This window comes from Scomber japonicus, chromosome 9, assembly GCF_027409825.1.
Source record: "Scomber japonicus isolate fScoJap1 chromosome 9, fScoJap1.pri, whole genome shotgun sequence".
In the NCBI taxonomy this organism is placed as follows: Eukaryota; Metazoa; Chordata; class Actinopteri; order Scombriformes; family Scombridae; genus Scomber; species Scomber japonicus.
The window spans coordinates 11,466,726-11,490,589 of NC_070586.1; the positions used below are offsets into that span (position 1 = coordinate 11,466,726).

The window sequence follows — 23,864 nt, forward strand, 5'->3', positions numbered from 1 at the left end:
CCTGAAAGGGAAAGACTAAAAGAGCAGTGAAAGTCCATCAGATCAGTGGCAAAATAATATGATATATGTCATGTGACACTGTACAGATTCTGTATAAATAGGAAGATGTTAGAAGAGTAGAGAGCAAAGGAACTTCCACATTTGGGCTACAATGGAATCAAGTTCTTCACTGATGAACAAGAGAAGGAATTGACAGAATAACTGATGAAGACTGCTGATGCATATTATTGACTGTGTCCACACGAGGCAAGTATATGGGAATTTGTAAAAGATAAGTCAAGGAAAATTTAGATTAAATTAAATTGTTGGGAATATAAAATATAATGTATGGGAAAATATGGAACATAATTGGCAACCACTAAGAACACTCGCACAGTTGAAATAAAGTTGAATGAAAAGTAAATACCTTAGTTTTTGACATAATCCTTATTTCATAATGTTACATTTCACCCCAAGGTACGTTACAACTAGCCTGAACTATGGGGTTAATTGTAACATTTTACTCCTTGTGTTTGAGACGAGACCATGCATGTTTGTGTTGCAGAGATAACAGCTACACCATTTAATAGCAGATATATGTCACTAGTTTGCATCAAATGTTGAATGCACTATTTTAAAAGAGCTCCAAGTTATAGACAGTCCATCCTCAGTCTCCCCAATATAAAAAGCACAGTCCTGTTGTTTTCATAGCAAAAACTACACTGTGGTTGTTTGTAGGGACTTCTTTGACAAGCTACACTGAAAGCTTGAATATGACAACAGAGATAGATTGCCCAATTTTAAAGAAAACATATCAGCAATAAGCATACATTTGAACTCTCCTGGATTAGAGGATATTTCACAGTTTTTAAGGTCTGTCTTAAAATAACAGTCAAGTGCGCCAAATGAACAGTGAAAGAGGTTTTCCTCACTGTAATCATGCCTACTGTCCAGTCTTGCTTGTAAAAGATCCTCTTCAAATGTGCTTTCAGTGTAAGTGATGTTGGTCAAAATCCACATTGTGTCCACACAGTCATTTTGTGCATAAGTGCATCTAAAGGTTTATCTGACGCTTATATGAGGCTTCAGCAGTCTGAGCCAATTATATCAAGTAGATAGCTGCCACACTTACAGGCTTTTTAGCATCAAGTTCCCTCTTTGTGTTTCCTCAGTCAGTGTTTCCCTCTTAATCTGTAGTGAAGGTACAGTAGTAGCAGAAAGAGGGACCTTGGCGCTAAAAAGATTGTAATGTTGAAAAATATACTTGATCTGACTAATGTGGACAGCTGAAGCTTCATATTAGCTTCAGACATTCAAATTTTATATACAGTTTTGCACAGGAGGACTGTGGATTTTGTCCCTCATCACTTACATTGTAAGTGCATTATGAAGGGATCTTCTAATGTTCAGTATGAACAGGAAGACTAATTTACAGCAAGAAAAAAAATCTATTTTAGTGTTCATTTGGGCACCTGACTATTGTTTTATGACAGACCTGATTACCAAATTGACCACTTAATTACCAATAGACTGGCTGTGAAAGGGCTCGACAGTCAATTTATACTGATCAACTTTATTTAACAGACCATAGTTTATCCTCCAATTCCAAGCAAGGGGGTGAAAGTTCTTTTTTTGCAGTGTCACAGCAGTATCCATTCATCTGTTTAAAAAAGCCAAAATGATCCCTTTCAAAGGAAGAAAAGTCCACCATGGATATTTTCAATGCTTGTTTAGCACTTCAAAATAACCAAATGGATATTATTTCACCATTATTTGAGTGCTTGACATAGTATATGTAGAATAGAGGCACCTCTTCACATCTCCAACAAGAGCCTATACTGACAGTTGTGCCATCTGTCTGTTGTTTCAGCTGCATTAAAGTATTGTATTTCTTTATACATTGTTTTAACACTTAAACTACCAGAATTCCATAACTACTAGAACTACCACAGAGAGCTCATTTTGACCCTCCATATATCAGTGTAGAGAATGTCCTTTTTTTCACACTCGAAGCCTCTGAATGAAGCTTCATGTGTCATATTCTTTGACGTCACCTCCCGCCCCCTCCCACCACACACACGCACACATAGCAGATTTATAGAACATTACAAAAATATATTTTAGTGAACCCCCTTGAAACTAGAACTTACCTCTTTTCTGTAATGTAAATTGTTGTATAATTTATTGTTATGCATATAAAATGTATTTTCTTCTCTATTTTATTTTCATCTCTTGTCTCTTGTCTAATTTATATATATTATTTGCACATTTATTATATATGTTATGATATCCTTATAATTTGTACATGTATGTACATGTATATATTGTGGATTGTTGTTCAGCTCTCTGTCATTATTTCAAGTATTAGTTGATTTGTGACTGTTTCTATTTTTTGCTAACTAAAGTATATATATATATATATATATATACCCTCCAATTGTGGGCCATGATTGCCAATTGATCAGTAGAACAAAGTTGCAGAGAACCACGGTTTAGTCCCCTAAACTCCTGCTTAAGCAACCCAGAGAGCACCCCACAAATGTGGGCCACAAGTCTTGTAAGATGTCGGGCCGCACTCTGGAGGCTACATTCTCCAAAACTGGGTTTCTGAAATATTGCAGATGGTGGTTTGGGATTACTGCATAAATCAACAGCCAAAACCCTTGAAGCCAAAGGGTTTGACTTTACTCTCTATGTCCAGTGGAAACACTTAGAAAATATCAAGGACTTCACAGCCCTGGTACGCCAGGCAGTATTTTGTAGCCCTGGTACACCAGATTGTATATAACTGAACTGAAAAGACAAAGAACACTGGACCTCAGACAAAAAAGAGTCACAACTTGGCACTTGTTAATGTTACTCATGATTACGCATGATTTCCCAATATCAGGAGATATGTACATTGCTGGGTCTGTTGTTGATTATTCTGTGTCATTGATCCAAAGGTCATGTAATTGTTCCTGCAGTAATAAATCCTTGAAGCAATGTCACTGCATGAAGATGATCAATGTTTAAACTGCTCTCATCATTTTGTGGAACATTTCTAAAGTTACCTGTGTGGTCTTATTGTGTTGTAGTGAGTGTTAAAATCAGATATGGGAGTCAACAAATCCCAGTCCATTCTGAGATTGCAGTGGCTATTAATGAGAATGTGCAGCACTGATAGTATTATGTTGAATGTGAAACTGAGTTGACATCATAACTACTAATGCAAAGGCAGATACTGTCAAAATGAATTGATTGTTTTTCCCATTTCATCAGCACTGATAGACAGGGCCATAGCAAAAACAGAAGAAATATGGAGGTCATGTGTCTAAGTGCTCCTGGCAGACACCAAACGGGAAGTATTTAATTATTAATATTTTATGTACTCAGTCAAATGTTTGATGTAACTTTCCCAACACAGGGATCTAAATGTTTCAAAGCATTTTTCATATGCACAAAAAATGTATTGGTTTCAGCCTAAATAGTATAATAAAACCTAAAAATAAAATACGTTATACTAAGTTTTTAAACTCCCCCCAGGTTGCTTAACCACCCCCTCCCCCATTATATTTCCAGTCAAAATACTGAAAATATGATTCCAGTGTCCTCAATGCTGTGATCCAGGCTTCAGACCCTGCATTCAGACCATCCTTTAATTTTCACATGAAGACCTTTGAACTTGAAGAAGCAGATATCCATTGACAATTTATAATGTAAAAGCATGAATAAAGGGTGTTTCCCCACACTAATAGCATTCCTTGATTGTTTCATTTAGTACTTTTTTAAATTGATGTATTTGTTTATTTATTCATTTTGTAAGTGACCATGTACAGTGTTAAACATAAATGCTACCATTTTATGTACAGTGCCAGAATGAGCTTACAGCTAATTTTCATCTACAGTCCCTTGGTAGGTCACAATTAAAACATACTATCATCACTTGCTTTATTAGGAACAGCTGTGCAATCTAATGCAATCCAATACAACAGATTGTGGCGCTTCTACAGTTTTTGACATTGTTAGAAAGGTGATAAATCTACTTGATGTTTATTATTGAGGTCGTAGTGGGTGGTAGTGGTGTCCTGGAGAGCATTATATTGAAAGGTGTTCCTCATATTTTGCCTCCTTCACGTATGATAATTAGATTACTTAAGTGGCCGGAGTGTGTAGCAGCACAATCACAGAACAAAAGGAAACAGTTAGGACACATAATACAAAGTTACACACAGTAGCTCATCAAACACCCACAATGTCAACTAGAAATGACAAATCCTTTTAGATTAGATTAGATTCAATGTCCTTGCCATAGACAAAGTACAAGTACTGAGACAAATTTATGACCAAGTGCAAAATAGGGCAAAACGTGTGCAACAGTAACAGACAAATATATTACAGAATACTGGGTGGTATAAGGGATCCAACCAAAAAGTGCATATGAATGGTATGCAAGTTGAAACATGGCAAAATAATATATATAAATATAGGCTAATGGGTTAGGGTGGGTATACAATTCCCATATGTAGCAGGGTGATTTAGCTAATAGCCTACAGATATGAATGAGTTTGGTGTAAATGTAATATATTTAACATACATGTCTTCCTAGAGCAGGGGTGTCAAACATATGACCTGAAGGCCAGAATCAGCCTACCAAGGGGTCCAGTCTGGCCCACTAGATAACTTTGCAAAGTAATGATGCCAGGTTTCAGGAGCAAGTTAAACTGTGAGGAGTCTACATCATTTAAAATGCTGCTTCAGTGTTTTTTCGACTCTGACCAGAATACCATTCTCTGAAAACAACAACAATGAATACATATTGTAGTCATATATTTAAAACATTCATATACTTAAAATCAATCAGCACCTTCTGTGCAAAAATAATCTGTAAAAGACTGAGACATAATATTGTTGAAACTGCACTCTTTTCTTAATATATCTCAGACTGTTCATCTATTTTGTAAATAGGTGGTTTATTATAGTAAACATATATAATATATATTATTTATAGGCTATGGTTTTACTGTTCCGGCCCACTTGAGATCAAATTGGGCTGTATGTGGCCCTTAAACTAAAATGAGTTTGACACCCCTGTGCTAGAATGGTGCAGTTAAAGCTCCCAACAGCAGGTGGCAGCATTGCACTTAGTACATTTTAGAAGAAAAGCTGAATTGCCATCAGTGAAGTTGCAACAGAATCGGGATGACTCAGTCCATGCATCTTTAATGATTTGCAAAAGAAGGTGTAGGATTGTCGGTGGTTAACTTTTATATCCTCTACTTAAAATAAGCATTCCGGGTGGTATATTTATTTCATGCATTGGATTTTGGGGGTTCAACCAATTGAGCGTAAGACACTTGCAAAAACTGTCGAGTTTGCATTTAATCTTTTACAGTGGGGGAATATATTTAAAAAAAAGAAGCAGTCTTGAGAGTGCACATCTTTTCAAGCGCGACTCTTCTTCACTATATACATGAGTCAACTTTATTTCCGCCCGTCTGTCAAACTGTAGCTGTCAAACACGAGCTGAGGGGTTGAGCTCCTGCTGCTGCTCCGTCATTCAGGAAGTCCAGACCAAAAAACTGACAGCACTTCGAGAAGTCACACACCGACATCTTCAGACTTAAATGTCCTTGAAGTGCGTCCTGCTTCAGTCTTCTTTTTTTTTCTTTTTTATTAGAAGAGGTGAGCTGCTTTTTCTTTTTCTCTCTCTCTCTGTGTGTGTATGTGTGTGTTGTTGTATTGCTGTCACTGTTTGCTCACCCCCCCTTCCTCTCTTGCTCTCTCTCTCTCTCTCTCTCTCTTCAATGGTTATCGGTTAAAAATGGCACTTCCTCTTGGCTTAACGGGTGCTATAAGCTACAGCTAAATATTAAAGTAAGACATGGTTATTTCTATATGTTGCACCTGAAGTTTTGAAATGGACCAACATCGTTTGCTTTCGACGTTGTTCGTGCTTGTTGTTTCAACGCCACTTCCACTCTTCTAAGAGCTGGTGAGTACATTTACAGAGAGCAGCATCGTTAAGTGCGTAGGTTTCGCTTCTTTTTTTGAATTTTTTTTCTTTAACGACGTTTATAGTTAATTGATATATCGCTTGCACCTGCTCAAAAACAACGACACTGGCATGGCTTTTTTTTTTTGGATATGTATCGACGCTTTTGGCACTTTGGTTTGCTCCTCAAAAAGGGGGGTGAGTAGACTATGTAAGAAAAAAAAACTGGAGGGGAATGACAGGTTGTAATGAAGTGTTGTTTCCTTTCTAAAAAAACGCGGTTACATTGTCGCTAATGTAAACTCGTGTCGGAGGTGTTATTTTCGGCGTTGTCATGCAATGCAATGTGGGTCAGTCTGCGCGAGTGTCATATCTAAATTTAAAAAAGAAAAAAAAACCGACTGTGGTATCTTCCATTGTATCCTACATTATTGTTGTGAGTGAGATTTTTTACTATCAAACGCACATTCATCACAATGGCTTTCGCGTCCACTACACATGACACGCACCACATTTTTTTTTACTACATTTACTACGCCTCTCTCTCTCTCTCTCCTTCTCCTTTAAACCAGTCGAGCATCTTTTGACACTTTAATTTTGCAATATGGCTCGTAATTGTAATCTAATGCAAAGACAATAACCGTGCGTCATTGATTTTTTCCCCCCTCTTCTTGCAGCGAAAGCAATAAGAGGTCATCACCTGCATGCTTAGACGGCGCTTGGTTAAATAACCCAGCGTTAAAAAAAAAAAAGGGGGGAAAAGTAAATGTAGGCTAACATGACGCGCTCGAAATGGCAGATGTAGATAGCAAGCTGTGCACTAAAACCCAAGCTGACCCAACATGATGTCATCTCGTGTGTGTGTGTGTGTGTGTAGAGCGCATGAGTGAGTGAGAGCCAGTGGCAGACCTGTGTGTGTGTGTGTGTGTGTGTGTGTGTGTGTGTGTGTGTGTTTCACTGCTTTAACTGTGTCATTTGTAAAGATTTATTTTAAGAAGTGCACCCACGCAAATATCTGGCTTGGATCACTAGAGTTTAATCCCATATCGTGACATTGCACCTGCATGTCATTCATAATTTCTTGTTTGTTTTTTTTTTTTGCATAATACATTCTGACTTTACCTCTCTGCTCAGGGGTGCAGAGAAGGAGTGTTGAGTGAGTGGATGAGAAACCCCATATTACCTCAGCTCATCAATGTTTGTTTAGTGGTGTCACAAAAAGTGGGAAATGTGAGTGATTTTTAAGGAACAACCTTCAAGGTTTTTGTTCTTTACAGTGTTCTTCCCCTCCGTGTGTATAAAAACAAGTTTTACTGCCGTATTTGTATTTAGCAGCAGACATACTTTCTTTCAAACGGCAGGGATCTGTTGTGCAAGTCGTCTCCTTGCTTCATATCACCCATGTTTAACATAGGCTCAACAGCCACCTATTGACCATGCAAATGAGATAAGGAACAGAAAGTGACACACTTCCTTATTAGTGATGGTATCTAGGGCAGTTCTGTGTTTAAGATTTATTTTCCTTTGATTGCTGTATTTTTTCCAGTAAATGTTTCAGTGTAGCCTGATGATACAAAGGTCAAGATGTGCTGAAATGCTCTCTTCTAGTAAAGTTGGACCCTATTGCAGGTTAGCCATGTCTGATGAGGTAGGTGACCTTTATGACCAAAAGTAAAAAGGCTTAGAAGTTGAAGAGAATTGTTGTTGGGATTTTTTTTTAAGGCTCACAATCAATAGAAATATATGTTCTCACCTGCTGTAATTTGACCTACATTAAAACACAGCATATGTTAATGTGACAAGAAGCTCCCTTTCTCTTTCTGTAGACAGGCTGAGGCAGTCATAAACTTACTGCTAACAGTCATGGCTTTTTATAGAGCTGGGTGAGAGATTATTGAGACATTAGCCAGGGGTCTTCTCATGAATGTGCACAAATCCCTTTTAAAGTGTGTGTGTGTGTGTGTGCGTGCGTGCGTGCGTGCGTGCGTGCATGCTGATAGATTCACTCGGAGAGGACACATCAGCTGCTCTTGACAATTGGCTGATGTGGTTGTCGGAGACGGGGTGGGGAGGCTGTCATGCTCCAACTGAGGCCATGTCCACACTGAGGGTAGACTGTGGTTTATACACACACACACACAAGACGGGTTGTAATCAGGGTCAAGATTAAACTGAAGTCATATCTGTCAGACTACGTGTTTTGCAGTGCAATACTGTGAGGGGGTTTGTGTTGTATCGAGCATTATTCTCATTGTTCACAATGTTCTGGCCAATAAAAAGGTCTTGGCAGTTGAAACTTTTTTTTTTCACCTCCTCCCTAGTCTTCTTGAGGATGTATTACTTTGACTGGTGAAAGCCATAGGATGTGGGTGAAAGCTAAGAGATCAAATATCATGACATCCAGTAATTCATTTGCAGCTGCGTGTGTGTAAAGTTGTTTGACACAGGTTGAAAAAAAACAAGTTAACGGGGAAAAAAGCGTGCATGGTGTGATCGCTGTATTTTGTAATTCAAAGTGAGCAATCAGAGAGAGAGAGCTTGAGGTGACAGAAAGTTGGCTTGTCATTAGCGCTACGCAGAAACTGACTATGTCTGTGCAAGCATTGTTTTTGTTTTACATCACAAGATCAGTGGTTTCAGATTCATCCCCTCTAGAGAGCGTGTTCATGTTTTTTGGTGGGAATGTTCAGCTAAAACAGAGAAGAAAAAAGTGCGTTTTCAAATGTATCCAGTTTACTGTGGGCATGGCTGGCATTGGTGGTGGTGGTGGAGGGGGGAGCAGAGGGAGGGTGTTAAATCCTGGCAGGAGGCTTAATCATGCCCTGCTCTGTAAAGGGGGTTTGGATTATCTGGGTGTGAGTAAAGTTTAAAATATAAAGCAGCAGCGGAGGATGTGGGAGCTTCTCTTCTCAGAAACTCTTCAACCCCGCAAGTTAGTTTCAAAAAGAGGATAATACACAATAGTTACGGCTCGATACAAGAGCGTTCATGACAGCGACATTTTCCAGCAATTTTATTTTGAATACTGACTGTGACTGTGGATTTTCTCAAGCAGACAATTTGTTTTTCTATAAGTTTAACTTTCATAGCAAAAAAGTCAAAATAACATGGCGAAGAACCTTAAGAAGATGATCCCGCCCAACTTTAGTAGTTAGCCTGGTTTGAGTATCTAATCCAACTTTGTCAGCTGCATGCCGTTGTTCTAACCTCTGATCCACAGGAAAGAATTCATCTTTATGGCAGCTGTAAATGATTACATTAACCCCAAGGACAGTGAATACACTCTAAAAATAGAAAACATCAATTCACATTCCTCAATCAAAATTACAAAGTACTGCTCGACTGATACTATATATATATATATATATATATATATATATATATATATATATATACTCTTCTTTATATATCTGTGCCATGTCAATGTTTAATAGTTGAAAGTTTTTATGCCTCCACATGTTTTTGGGTTGTCCATCCCATACTCGTAAACGTGATATCTCAGGAATGCCTGGAGTAAATTTTCATTACATCTGGCACAAACATCCGCTTGGACTCAAAGGTGAACTGATTAGAATTTGATGGTGAAAGGTCAAAGTCACTGTGAACTAACATAACTCAAGAATTCATACGCTGATCATGACCAAGGTTCAGACAGATGTCTAATTTTCTATCTAAAAGGTCAAAGGTCAACTTCTCTGTGGCATTATAATGTTCTGCAAAAACACTTTTCCGGCCATTATTCAACCTCATAACTCAGGACAAGAAGGGAAGATTGTGACTATATTTCACATTTGGTCAGATACTGAATTGGTGATACTAACATTTGAGCCCCAACTACACAAATTCTTTGCTGCTGGATTGAAGATGTGTGTGAAGCAGAATTTGTAGCTTCTTTGTAGGAACATCTATATCTGAAGCATTGTCTACAGGGGTTCGATGTGTGCATGTGTAATACTTGGGACATACGAATGAACTCAAACACATCATGCTACAACTTTTGGTGTGCTCTGAGGATGTGCACTTGATCAATTCAGGCAAACAAAGCAGGCCCCACTAGTGGAGTGATGAGATGCACCCCTCTACCAGAGCACATAGTGAACTGATCACTGTGCAGAGTCTGCTTATCACCTGCCTGTGAACATGCACATGATGTGGCTACTGTCACAGATAATGTCGGCTGGATGTTAGAGGCAGACGTACAGTTATTTTTTTTGGCGGGGGGGCGGGGAGGGGGGGTGCCTCTGAATGTGTATTCTTGTTATCAGCAGCACCTTGTCCCAGTGCTGGTTAAACAGTTAAACAGTGACTGTTACTGGGCCTCAGTGGAAGCAGTGCAGTGTATATAACATAACTCCTCAAGACCCAAGCCAAGTCCCCATGTTTTGCTCACCACCTGTTAATTAAAGTGAATGTGGTTTGCCTTGAAGTAAGTGAGCACAGTTAGCCTCTTTTGACAGAAATGAGCTACACCTGGTGCCCATTTGAACCTGACCGGGCTCAGCTAAGGTGGACTGACCCTTTTGAACTATTGTCATTTAGTGACAATCTCAGCCGCCCCTAAACAGAGAATGGAGACATGTCTTTCTTGAGTTTTGCTCAGTTCATATATTAGCGTGGCTGATTTGTCAGTGTAGCTCTACACACACACGGCTTGTTTTTTCTTCAGAGTGATTGTCCACGTTTCATTAAGATGTACTAAAGGCTTCAGCAGTTTATCTGTACAACAAATAGTCACTGTTTCCCTGTAAAACACACCACAGTAGTTACAATTGTTGGTGTGACCTCCGTGTACCCATTTTAGCTTGTGCTTCACAGCTCTCCTAATGTGCTGTGGTGCCTAAAGAAATCTCTTTCAGTCTCAGCTGAATCCTGACTTGTCTAATTTAAGAACAACCAGAAGGCATACAGGCCGCCATGTGGCCTTACAGAACCTGGGTCTATTTTAATTAGCACTGAAAACAGTGCTTTGGACAGCCTCCTCTGTCCCAGCTATTATCCAGCAAGTGATGTCTTACCAGAGTCTGCGACTCCTCCTTCCGCCCCCCTCATCAAGGCTGGGGTCGTGTGGATGTCGAAGTTAACAAGTTTACCTGCTCTGCTGTTGAAGAACCATGACAGGCCCACTGTTAGGACCATATGTCTTATGGCTTGCCACCAAGCCTGTAATGAGTTTACTGGCTGTGCACTAGATCAGCTCTACATATCTGTGTGACAGCCATACTGATATTTTCCAAAAGTTGAAACCCTTCACACCGCCTCGGCAGGTTTTGTTTTGCATCTCAGGCAACCTGTTGAAGTCAAAAATGTACAGTTCTCCTCCCTGCTGACTAATCCACCTCAGCATCACCTGAACTTTTCCTCCAGGTCCATGTGATAGGAGGCTGACTTTTAAAAGAATATATTAGAGAATTGTCGGTTTAGCCGGCGCTACAGCAGTTTGGTGGTTTATGCCACGGTAGCAGAGCGCATCAAATATTAAAGCGCTGCTGTCAGGCTTAATGTTCTGTAGTGATCTGGTTTAGCATGTCTAATATAGGAATGCTGTCTCAGATGACAAGGAGAATTATGCCCTCCCTACCCCCACCTCTCCTCTGCTAGCAGATGTGTTCATGCATACTGCTTTTAATGATGATTTCAAAAGACAGCAAAACTCTGCGCTGCTGCAAGATCATGGTCTTGTGAAGCCGGCAAAAGAGAGAACGAGTACAGATATTTGGTAACAAGATTAATAGTTAGTATAGTTGCAGTAACATTTTATTTAATTACCCAATGGTGAAGACTGCATATACCCATGTTCACAGTGGGCGCATCCCTAAGCCGCCTTCTGGTGGGTATTAAGGCAGTGTTTTGTGCCCAAGATAGACTCAAACATCTATCGTAATTAGATTGAAAGTGTGTGCTGGTAAAAACACTTGATGATCTTCAGCTCATAGGCAATATCTTTTTCATAATCCATCTGGTGGTCCATGGTCCACCAAGACCAGAAAGGAAGGCAGAGTCATTGTCACAAACTCTTTCATCTGCATGTTCCTTCTGCATTTGATGGAAACTGTGTATTCGCACCACTGACCATGTTAGGAGTCACAGGGAAAAATGTGAAATAGATCTAGTCATGGCCCAGCAGCTGGTGCAGACCTGAGTCATGGCCTTGGTCTACTGAAAGCTGTCTCGGAGTGTGGAGGGGAGGGTGGGCAGGATTGGGAGTCACGGCCCAACAGATGTCTCATCAACAATTGCCTCCCCAGTGACCGTGCCACTTCTGCTGTTCAGTCGCCGCCACCTTGCTCTTTATCTGACCGTTCGGTTGAGATCTTTTTGTGAGCGCTTGGATCCAGCTCTCATCCAGTTGTACATCAGAAAACATTGCGCACATTAAGAGGTATTTATTGAAGCGTTTGGGTCTGTGTATACATGCCAGCCTTTATACACCTGGCAGGTTTCACACTTTTCATATGCTCTTCACCAGCGTGACATCTGGCTTGACTTGTTTACCGCACGCAATATCGATACGTTATATACCAAAATGCAGAACAGATTGGTCGTTAAATACATCATCCTTTCTTGTACAGCACACGGACTGTTCTTCCCCCCCCTTCATTGTTTTCTTCCAACATACTAAACCCTGTGTCATAGGAGAGGCATTTTGGCAAGTCAGCCTCACTGGGTGTGGGAGGTTAGCACGAGCGACTTGATTACAGCCCTTCATTAGAAGTGCGCCTCCAATCCTCTGGCGAGGTTGCAGCTGTGACCATGAGTTGGCCCCTATAACCCCCCACCCCCCCTCTCGTTCCAACCCCCATTATGTCCGGCTACATCTGTCTACAGCTCTCCTCATATGAAATCTGCAAGCCTCTATCTGCTCTTCCATGACTAGGCCAAGTTGAAACGTTGGGGGGAATTATGAGGGGCCATCATCATCACCCAAAGAGACATCACCATTTCTGATGGCTGACTTGTCTTATCTCTGCCCACCACCACCCCTGCTGGGTCTGGGGCTTAATTTAGCACGGCAGAATGAAGGAAAGGGCTTAGGCAGGAGTATTTTTAGCACAACATGGTTCACTGTAATAGGGGTCTTTAAAAAATTGAAAGTGTCATGTCACAGGCCTACATTTCTCCTCTATTCTGCTGACTCTCCTCTGCATGCAGCCGACTGGGAAAACTCCAGTATGCACTGCTTGCTTAGCAGAGTGGGGCATGTCAACAAGGCTTAGGATGCATGATTGTGATGGACACGTTTGCTGATGTGAGTGGGGTAATACACTGCACCGCGCTCGTCTATTTTTGGAGCTTCGTTTCGGCTGCCCAAAGCGTTTTGGTGTCTCACAGTTTTTACATCACAATTTTTACTCAGCGCCTTTTTAGAACCATTTTTTTTAATCAGGAATCTTTCTGAACTTGTCTTTCATTTCTTGTAAAGTGTCATCGCAGAGCACATTTCACTGGTGTGTCTGTTAAGCACTTCCATGGCAGCACAACAGCGGGGACCGTGGCCAACGTTGGCGTTATTTAACGAGGGCTGACAAGCTTTCATTCCATAGCATTACCAAATTATACAGGGCTTTTAAGGGTGATATCGCCTGGCAAGATCGCACTGAACCTTTTCGGTCTGGCTGCCACCGAACCTGACGTAAACGCTTGATAACTCCTCATCTGTTGGGCTACCCGAGTGTGCGCCAAACCGCCCCCCCCCTTCAACCCACCCCCACACCAGTCCCAAGAGAAACTAGGCCTCTGCCCAAGCTCTGTGCAGCCCTAATGCGGTGACTGGACAGCCTCCATTGGGTCAAGTGGAGATTTGCCTCTGATGAATCTGGGGGAGATTGTGTTGTGCTCTCGCCATCCAGCAACGAGTTTTATTTTTTATTTTGTATTTAAGTCTGTGCCCGGCTGAATATGTTAACCACAGGATTCCAACCAACAATTTGTAAGGCAAGACAACCTAAAGGCTAAAGCATTAGGAAAGGTTATACCATTTCTGTTGATCCACTGGGCAACGCAGCCATTTCCCTGAATATTAGAAAAATGTTTTTGACTTCATTTCAGCCTCGTCCTATATTGCTGGTGCCATTATCTCTCCAACTTTTTTTTTTGATTTTGCTAACCAATGATTCATCAGACTGGATGTGAATGGTGTGTCATGAGGCAAAAGAAGGCAATGAGAGTCAAAGCAAGGACTTTTCTTGCTTAATAGTCCATGCTAGGAAGTCTTTGTATGCCTTTTGTGAACCCAGAGAGCCTGAGGTCAAACTGAACAATTGTCCAATTAAACTGTGACTTGGAGGTAACTGTGCCAGTCAACATCCCGCCCCGCTATTTCACTCTCTCATTCTTGGTTTTGTTTCCTTCTCTCACTTGCGCTCACACAAGCTCTCAGACACAAATGAACCAGATGTGCAGCGCTGCAAAGCCAGGAGGCCATGAACCCTGGGATAATTGCAGGGATGATATTGTCCCAGGGGGCGACTGAGGAAATGGTTAAATTATCAGGCCGTGAGGGTATCAAAGAAGCCGATACATGCACACACCCTTCCTGCAGCGGCCTGCACGACCCGTGTCCAACTATTGTTTCCTGGTGTTACACGAGGGGGGCTACACCTATTGTACTTTCTGAACTAATTCACAGCGAAGGAGCAGGAAACAGGCCAATATTACTACCGGGTTAGATTTCAAGGTTCAAGTTACTGTTCTCACATATAATCACAGACAGGATTTTGTTGTTCCTCCACTTTGTGATCACTGTAACACACAAAGCAATTTAGGTAGTCCTTCATTGATTAGCTTTGAGGGTGTTTCTGTTGTGTTGTAGTATCAGGAAATCTATATTAGAGGGTATTGCCTGTGAAAATTAAAGAAGCTGGAGCTGAATACTGATGTGAGAACACACATAAATGTTGTAGGTCAGGATAATAAACATGATTGAGGGCAATAATGGTCAGCAAGTAGGGCTAGAGCCTTTGACAAAGAATGAGAGGCATAGATAGATGGATGGAGAAAAGCTCATAGACAAGATGGATGTCAAGGAGCGTCAAGCGTGCGCACACTTTTTTTCTCTCACTTTGATTTATTCAGCTCCGCGTTATAAATAAAAGGTGCCGTTATTAATTTATGGGCCTTCCTTTTTTTCCCCAACAAATATTTGCAATATGAAGATATGTACCCAATCTATTATTGATTGGCAGCACACAAAGGACCGTCTAATCTGTGTGCGCTGGTGAGATCAGACTGCACAGATGAAGTGGAAGATGTCGCGGTGACAAAAATATACTGAGAGGAAGCACTGACTGCTCCCCTTTCCCAAAGAGACGGCGTGTGGGAGGTTGCAGAAGTTAATAGATAACCTGGCTGGACGATATTGTAGTAATGGATTGAAATTCGTGGAAAAAGTATTTCATTTGACCTTTTTTAGTAATCTTTTTGTGGTCTGTTCGTTACAGCCCTATTGGAAATTTAACACAGTGAGAACTTAAAAAGCTATAGATTGCCTCAAAATATCTATTACAATTTCTCAGAACTCAAGTTAATCAGTAGCAGTGAGAACTAGTGTGTTTTTGGCACTTTTGCTTAAAAAGTGACTGAAACAGTTAATCAGAGCTCAATATTAACGGCATCCTGTAACCCTAACCCTAACCCAACACAACCCATCCTAACCCTAACCCTAACCCTCCCAATGATAGTAGACTGTTTTATTTATTTATTTTAAACTATCGCTCAGCAAATGACAAACTGAACCGAGCACTTATATGATTTCAATATACTGTTGTGGTCTTTTTGTTCTAATCAAAGCCTTTAGCGCTTATTAAAGATAGCTTGTATGTGGACAGTAGTGATGCACGGATTGTAGTTAGCCAATTTCCACGAGTTGGGCAGGTCGGGTCATAAAAAAATTGAAATTCTGAATGATAGCAGATAGGTTGTGGGTGATGAAATAATACATTATAATGAGGAATAAATATTAATTACATCCTCTTAAATGCAAACATTGAAGAGAACAGAGCTGCGGCGCTGTCGTCTGCTGCTGCTCAGCCGAGTCGCAACTACACAAACTAACAGGAAATACTAAGAAACATACTGACACTAACATAATTATTTCTACAATTACACGAGAAAGATATACTGGAGATATCAATGCACTTAGCATGATACAATCTTTCCAGACTGCACTGGTTATCAGGAGCAGAAACGGGACAGGCGGCATACATTTTAGGCTACATAAATATGAAAGTGTATCGCAGAGGCTCAGTTTGCTATTTAAAAGCATTGAAAGCAGCATCTCTAATCTAGTAAGTAAATTGTAAAGAAAACATTCATACATCAACAGAGGTGCATTTAGTGATTTAGCGGTGCCAAACAAGCTATGTCTTGAAACAACATGTCTTGATTTTTGGGACAGTTTACATTCACTTCAGGACAATTAAAAAAAAAAAAATTGCGGGACAGCTTAGTTAGTCAGTTAGTCTGGAGCCCAATTAATAGATTATCAAGATAATTCCCACTCTAAATATTATCATGTTGATTCAGATATATGTGGGACAGCTTTACTCAAACACGTCCACAAACAGAAACTCATACGAGCACATATGGAAGACACTGAACCTACAAAATGAGTTGTGTTGATGGCTGTTTGTGCGTCAGAAGAGCCACAAGTTACTTCAGGAGCTGGTATTTGGAGGGGGAGGGGGGGGGGGTAGATCTTTATTTGATAGTGTCTGGCCTAACTCAACCCAAACTGTTGCCTGTGGTTACGTCTGTTTTAACGGGCGGTTTCACAAACAATCATCGAAAGAGAACCCACTACTGTTTCAGTGCCTGAGTTTAAAACAGCCCAGTGCTTTAGCTACAGTTGGCATATTTGTTGCTCATTGATTCTTCTTCTTCTTCTTCTTCTTCTTCTTATGTAATCGGCCTGACCACCCACAGCCTGTATCTCTTTCATACAAATGCTGTAAACAAACACAAGGTTTTAGTCGTGTGTTAAACCACTATAGCGGATATAGTGGATGTCACCTTTTTACAGAAAGTTATTTGCGTGGGTAAACTATCCTCCACAGGGCATTTTTTTTTTTTTTAATATTATTATTATTATTTACTCCCCCTCTCTTTTTTTCTGTGTGTGTGTGTAAAAAAGAAGCTTGGATGAATCAGTACAGATCTAAAAGAGGAAGGGGGAGGCTAAGTTCTGAGCCTGAATTAATTCCCAAACTAATTGCGGGCAGACTTTACAGGGGATAAAAAGCTGAAATCCTAGGGCCTAAAACCCATGGGCCCTCTCCCACTCTGTGTAAACCCCCGTGATGATGTACATAATTTATACTGTCAGTGTATATTTGAAAAAGAAGAAGAGGAAGAAGCAAAGCACAAGGGAAATGACTCAGTGGCCTAGATGCATGTTTCCTTTTTGGGGTTTCCTCTGCTTAATTTCCTCCCTCTATCTTTCTCTTTCATTTCGGTTCATCGTTTCTCTCTTTCTCTCTTTGAAAAAAAGCGGAGGAGGAGGAGGGAGAGAATCGGTTGTAGGTTAGCATGCCAAGGCTTCTCCTGCCGCGTCGCAACCATTGAGGCGTCATAGCTGGATGAATCAAATTACCCACCACCTTCTCATGCCACTTCTCTGCTGAGGTGTTATGATCGTCGAGCCGTTTCCGTGTTAACTCTGAATCATCTATCGCACTGATAGAAAGCAAACAATGGGGGCACTGTGTCATGTTGTCCATCAATGAGCAAGCATGAGTTTCGGTATGTTTTGGTGTGTTTTCTCGTAGACTTTGAAACACAACCCCCCTTCGCACCCACTCCATTTTTTTTTAATTGTCTTACTCTCTTCACGGTCAAGTCCTTTTTAGAAAATGGTTCCTTGTCATACACTAGAGCTCGCAGGACATTTTTATCCAGTCTATTATGAGGCTGACAGCTCTGAGAGTCCTAGCCATAAATGTATAACAGTGAATCACAACATCCCCCGCCGTCCTGTGAGGCCCTGGCGAACGGCTGCATGACATCATCATTTTCCCTCCAAGAACACAGCCTTCGAGAAAGTCAGAGAGGGCGTCTCATCCATCCAGCGTAGATGGTCTTACATGAAATCCATTCACTGAGCTGTTTGGGAGATTTAGAGTGGTTCATTACATTGGCTTTGTCTGGAGGGCAGTCTCGAATTCGGCAAACCTTGGTTGGCAGATTAAGGAAGGAAGGAAGGAAGGAAGGAAGGCCGTTTTTGAAAAGATTATGATACTTCCTCAGACGAAGGGGATCTGAAGCTTTCGTTCTCAGTTTCTCTGGGTGACCTGCACCAGATTTCGAAATGAGGGCAAACCTGATTTTTACTCCGAGTGTAATGGTGGTCACATGCAAGAACAACCTTTTCCATTCATGGCTCACTCACTCAACTCATCTGTTAATTTGCTTCTCTTTTTAAAATTTGATTTAGAAAAAAAAAAAGCGGTGGCTGCATCTCCTCCTCACTGTAATAATTTCTCTTTTTGCACTGCTGTCACTACAGACCATGCAATAGGCCTCTATTAATCTTTGCGCTGCTCTTGATTGGAAAATCCTGTTGGGCTTTAGAGTAGCACTTCACTCTCCGCTCAGCCCTCCCCTTATACACACACAAATATGCACACACACACACACACACACACACACATACACACGCTCTGAGCTGAAACTAGATCAGCTGGTGTGTACTTTGATGAGTAGTAGATGTTGTCCTTCTGTCTCTCTCTCTCTGTGTGTGTGTGTGTGTGTGTGTGTGTGTGTGTCTATGTACATTGTGATTGAATGACTATAGCGCTTCATGTAATGATTACATGGGTGTTTCATGTGTGTGTGTGTGTGGGTACGTGTCGTGTACATGTTCACAGCTAATGTGTATTTGCACATTTTCTATAATACCCTCAAACTCTCTGCAGCAGGATGACTCACAAGCCGCCGGTTTATGCGTTTGACCACCAGCAATTGTTACTGTAGTGTCAGGGGTGCAGCGACCACAGTCTCCTCTGAAACATACACAAACACATACACACACAAGCACACACACACACACAAAGAGAGCGCTCAAGTCTTTGAAGAGCCAGAATAGTTGATGCGGGGGCTAAAACCTTGCCATGACACAATGGGTGGAACATAGTTAATCTATATCAGCTGTCATGTCGTCTTGATATCAAATAGCATCAGACTGATTACTTTCATCACCACACTGCCAATACATATGTGTGCGCACCTGAATATTTGTTAATAGTAGCATGAAACATACATCTTCAATCATTGTGTGCACATGTGCCTTTAGTACACTTTCATATTGTGTTTTTTTTCCCCTTCATTGTCTATGAATGCATGCACATAGGTTCGGGTGTGGAGCTGAGGAGTATTTTTGCAGCCACAATGAAAATCAATACAGCTGGGAATTGATAGTGTCATAAACAGACCCGGGGTTATTGCCTAGTCGATATGGCCCATCTAGTCACCACAGTCCCAGCTGAGCCTGGCCGATGTGGCCAATAGCTGTGAGTGTTACACACACCGATCAAAACACCAGCGCTTATCGAATGGCCTGTCTTTGGCATTCACACCAGTTTTTAGCACCAGCAGCAGCCCTAGCTATGTGTCGCCCAGGGTCAATAACAAGTCGTCGCCTGAAGGCAGACATGTTAGTAACCGCACCTAACTGACATTTACCCTTAACTGTGTGTCGTTTTCTCTTCTCTTTTTTTGTGAATCAACAACAGGTATATGGTCATGTTTGTCAGTAGGGGAAATTGATATTGATAGTCTGGGTATTACAGGTCACATGTGGCAATAAGTGTAGGTAAGAGCAGTAATGAACAATTAGTAGTAATTAGTGAGGTTTCTATTGAAATGGTAATTCTGTTTTTATTTTACCATAACCCGTCTTGACTCTCTTCCTGTTGACCATGCAACTATTTTGCTCCGGGTTCAAAATGTAGTGTTAGTGCTAGTTACATAAAGTATAAAGTATAAATTATCACCCAATTCTGTGCAAGATCTTTTAGCCAACTTTATTCGAACTCATTACCACAGGTTTAACACGTATTTTTAGGAAATTATGGTTTTTAATAGACCTCATTTAAATGAAATTATACCTGAGTTTAGTTTTTTTCAGTCATTAAACTCAAATAGTACATAGTAGTATGCATGTATGTATGTAGAAATAAAGTAAATGATCATATGTCCTTGTTCCCTGTCCTTCATCTCCATTAGAAATAGTGACAAGCCAAAAGGGAAAACATTATAAAAGTGAAAATAAATATTACCTCATTTTTGAGTTAAGGCCTGATGTCCTCCTGGGTCAAAATTGATTTGAATTGAGGACAACATATTTTACATCTGTGGAGTGTAAGGATTGTTTTAAAAATGTTAATGGTTAGACATTTATGCCTTTTTGCTTTCTTCAGGCCAGTATAATATCATTTATCTTCTAGCCTGAGTATCCAAGCCTCTGTTTAGGTATAATTTGCCTCCTTGAATGTCGATGACTCAAAACATCATTAGAGAAGCCTGAGTCAAATGTCATTTTACCAGTGGAAGTACTGTTTATTTTTTTAGACTGCATTATTACCAGCATAGAAGGGTATCAAGTTTAAAAAAACAGAATTTTGTCTGAAAACTACTTTTGAACCAGGTGCTGGTACATTGTCATCGAATGCCACCAAGACTGATTTTACTTAATTCATTAAGTTCTACGACTCTGTGGTGCACTATGGCTTTAACATTCACAAATTCATCTAACAGATTTCTTGTAAACACATTTCGATTAGATTTCTGTCAGACCTCAAGCTGAGAGAACAATTTGCTTTGTTCATCTGACTGTGCTATTTTTGATGATGCTGTTTTCTGGTGTAAGCATGCAGGAACAGGGGAAATGCCCCAGTGGGGGGAAAATGGGTCTAAAAGCTGTATAATTATTTGTTGTTTCATTTTTTTTTCTTTCCCTGTAGTATTTTTATGGAAGCAAATACCTCAAGTTTGTGACAATGTGAGTTTTTTTCTTTCCCAAGTGCACATTATCCAGGTTTATAGTTAGTGATTAATCCTGCTGTTGTCTTACCTCTCAGTATGTAGTAATGAATAAACTAACCTTCTGTAGAATGAAAGTGGAATTTACATTGATGTAAAAAATCAAATAACATAATGATGTGTTTTAGCTTTAAAACACTCAACTCTGTCTTCTCCTCCTTTTTTAAAAATCACATTATTCCAAGTAGAGGAAATGTAGAGTAGCGTGTCTTTTTGTAAATCAGCTGCAGAAACATTGATGCTATGATGGGTACATACTAAATCCTTTCTCAGCAGCGGTGTGAGTATTTTATTGTTGAAAGTGAATGTAATAAAGCTGAAATCGTGCAGACAGCTTCTGACAGATTTTTCTGTTGAGCCCACTGACCCCAGGTCAGATTTATGGATTAAATTTGACTTGTGTGTGGGCCAGTGCGTTACAGATTACAGTCTGTTAACCCTCTGAATGACTGATCATCACTCACCCACCTCTGTCATTAAAGCCTGATATGGGATCATTAGGCAGCAGGACCACCACCTGAGTAGGCCACAGTGAAGGTGGAATGAAATGTTTGAAGGCAGCGGTTGCGTTTGTCGTGTTTCGCATACAATTTTTGATTTTGTGCTTCTCTCACACTTAAAGAAAAAGACTTATTTATAAAACACATGCATCATTTCTTAGGGATTAGGGATCAGTAGCAGTTAGCTGGTTTCATTCTGGACTTTATTTGACCTTTTTATTGTTTTTTCTCAAGATGGCAACTTCAGTGTGCTAATGATTATCTTCATTATACACAAACTGTTTCGGACTCTGACCCACAAAGGACTCTCCCCGTCGAGTTTGTGCCTTTACTATCAAAACACTGTGTTGAAGAGGAGAGCATCAGTCTAGTTGATGTCTCTTTGTCATGTCATAGCAAGAAGAGCACAGGTGTAACTAGTTGGATTAGTGATGGTTTCGTTTCATGTAAGTGCTCCGGTAAGATAGGTGAGTGAGCGAGCATTCATAATACCCAGTGATATGGACTTGGCACATCTAAATGCAGTGCAATCATTATTAATGTAATTAATTACAGCCTCACTTTTCCTGCTATGACATGTCAAAGTATCTGCCATGAAACAAACCACTGGAGGTAAACTGAATTTAATTTGTTGTCTTCGATGTCCTTCATAAACCGTTTCCTTTTATACTCATGGTAATCCAGTGGTTCCAGCCTGAGGTTGGGACCCTCCCTAAGGGTCACAAGATAAATCCGAAGGGTCACAAATTATGATCTGGACTAGAGGAAAAGAGAAAAAAACATGTTTCTGGGACACACACTGATTAACGACACCTTTCTATAATTAGGGATGTCCTAATCAACATGTTTAGGCCACAAGTCCTTAATATTGGTTATCTGCTGATATCAAGGCTGATATGATACTTATATTTTCCACAATGACACAGATGAAAATAAGACAGGACAGACTTTAATTCATCCAGAAAGACATTTTAACGCACAAGATACTGAACGCTGTTTCTGTATGATCGTATGTGTTGAAATCACTAGAGGTGAGCTTCTGCCTGACTCAAGCAACATACAGTAGTTACACTTAGGAGTAAATATTACATATGTGACTGATGCATTTACACCTTTTTTTGTGACATCTGGCTAGAATGAGATTTCAATCACTTTTTAGGATCCCATCGGCGTAAAACACGTGAAAAAATGGTGTCTTTATGTCCCTTTCTTTCATTTGAATCCAAAGGTGTGCTGACTCTATGCGTTGTTAAAGAACATAGGCCTTATGCTTTCACAGACTTGTACTGTACATACTCTTACTGACACACAGCCAGAAGCTAAGCTAATGTAGGATAGATTTTGTCCAAGTTGGAAAGAGAAGATGTAGGTTAATGTGAGCCCTGGGGTGAAGCAATGTTATTTTATGTTTTTTTTGTTTTTTTTAACTTATTTATTTCAAATTCTCCAGGGGATAATGACTCAGGCAGTGTTGCCAAGGTGCACATGCACAGTCTCTGCAAACCCGCTCAAGATTAATCAAATGATTTTTGGACATGATTTACATAAAATAGAGCACACGTGCACGTTGGAGTTTGTTGAGTGAGTCAGCTTACAGAGGAGGTGGCGCTGGTGGAGTCGTGCTTTTAAAATAATGAACTGCTACTGTGCTGAGCCTACGAGGGTTTATTTTTTATTTTTTTATTAGAGTTTGACCAGAAATGTTGCCTGAGAGAGAAAAGAACTTACATAAACATGAAACTCCCACGTTCAGACATGTGCTTTTCTGCAGGCATGTCAAGAAAAATGCATGATGCAGCATTAAGTGCTTGCAAGGTGGAGCGATGAGGGTATTACCAACCCATCTGTAGGTGTGGGTTATGATAGTTTTAATAGTTGTACCATTATCAGTACTTTATTTACTTACTTCGAAACTGATTCCCAACATGCTATCTTCCATCATGAGGAAGACACAACAACTAAAACTCGTACACAATCTTTCTCCTCTCTCGTTTTCTTTATCTGAGAATGTTAGTCTGTAAAAAGAACAGAGGTGTGCTTTTGTTTGAGATCAAGGTTCATTTGATTTACTCCCTTGTATTTATCCAGGTGGTTGATCAGGTGTATCCCTGTTGGAAAATAATCGATAATCGAATCGAATCGAATTGAAAAAAAATGAATCGTTAGATTAATCGGTGCATCGAAAAAATAATCGCTAGATTAATCGATTACAAAAATAATCGTTTTGCCCAGCCCTAGTGTATAATCACCTGAAGATAAGAATCATTGTGTTTTCGTTACCATAGATCTAGGGAGAGGGTCCTGCTATGTTGCACTACCTTGTTTCTACAGTAGACCAGAATGGACAAACCAAACACTGGCTCTAGAAAAGGCTTTTG

General features: G+C 40.3%; 1 protein-coding gene across 2 annotated transcripts in view; it reads left to right on the forward strand.

Moving 5' to 3' along the window:
* Nucleotides 1-5,446: 5,446 nt before the first annotated feature.
* The window catches only part of taok3a (TAO kinase 3a), a 71,944-nt gene continuing 53,526 nt past the window's right edge, over nt 5,447-23,864 (forward strand). Inside the window, exon 1 of one of the 2 annotated variants that reach the window (XM_053324610.1) lies at nt 5,447-5,643. The gene's annotated coding sequence lies outside the window, so the exon portion shown is untranslated. Of the gene's footprint in view, nt 5,644-5,789; nt 5,954-23,864 lie in introns of those variants that run through there. The other variant, XM_053324609.1, reaches the window with a different exon arrangement.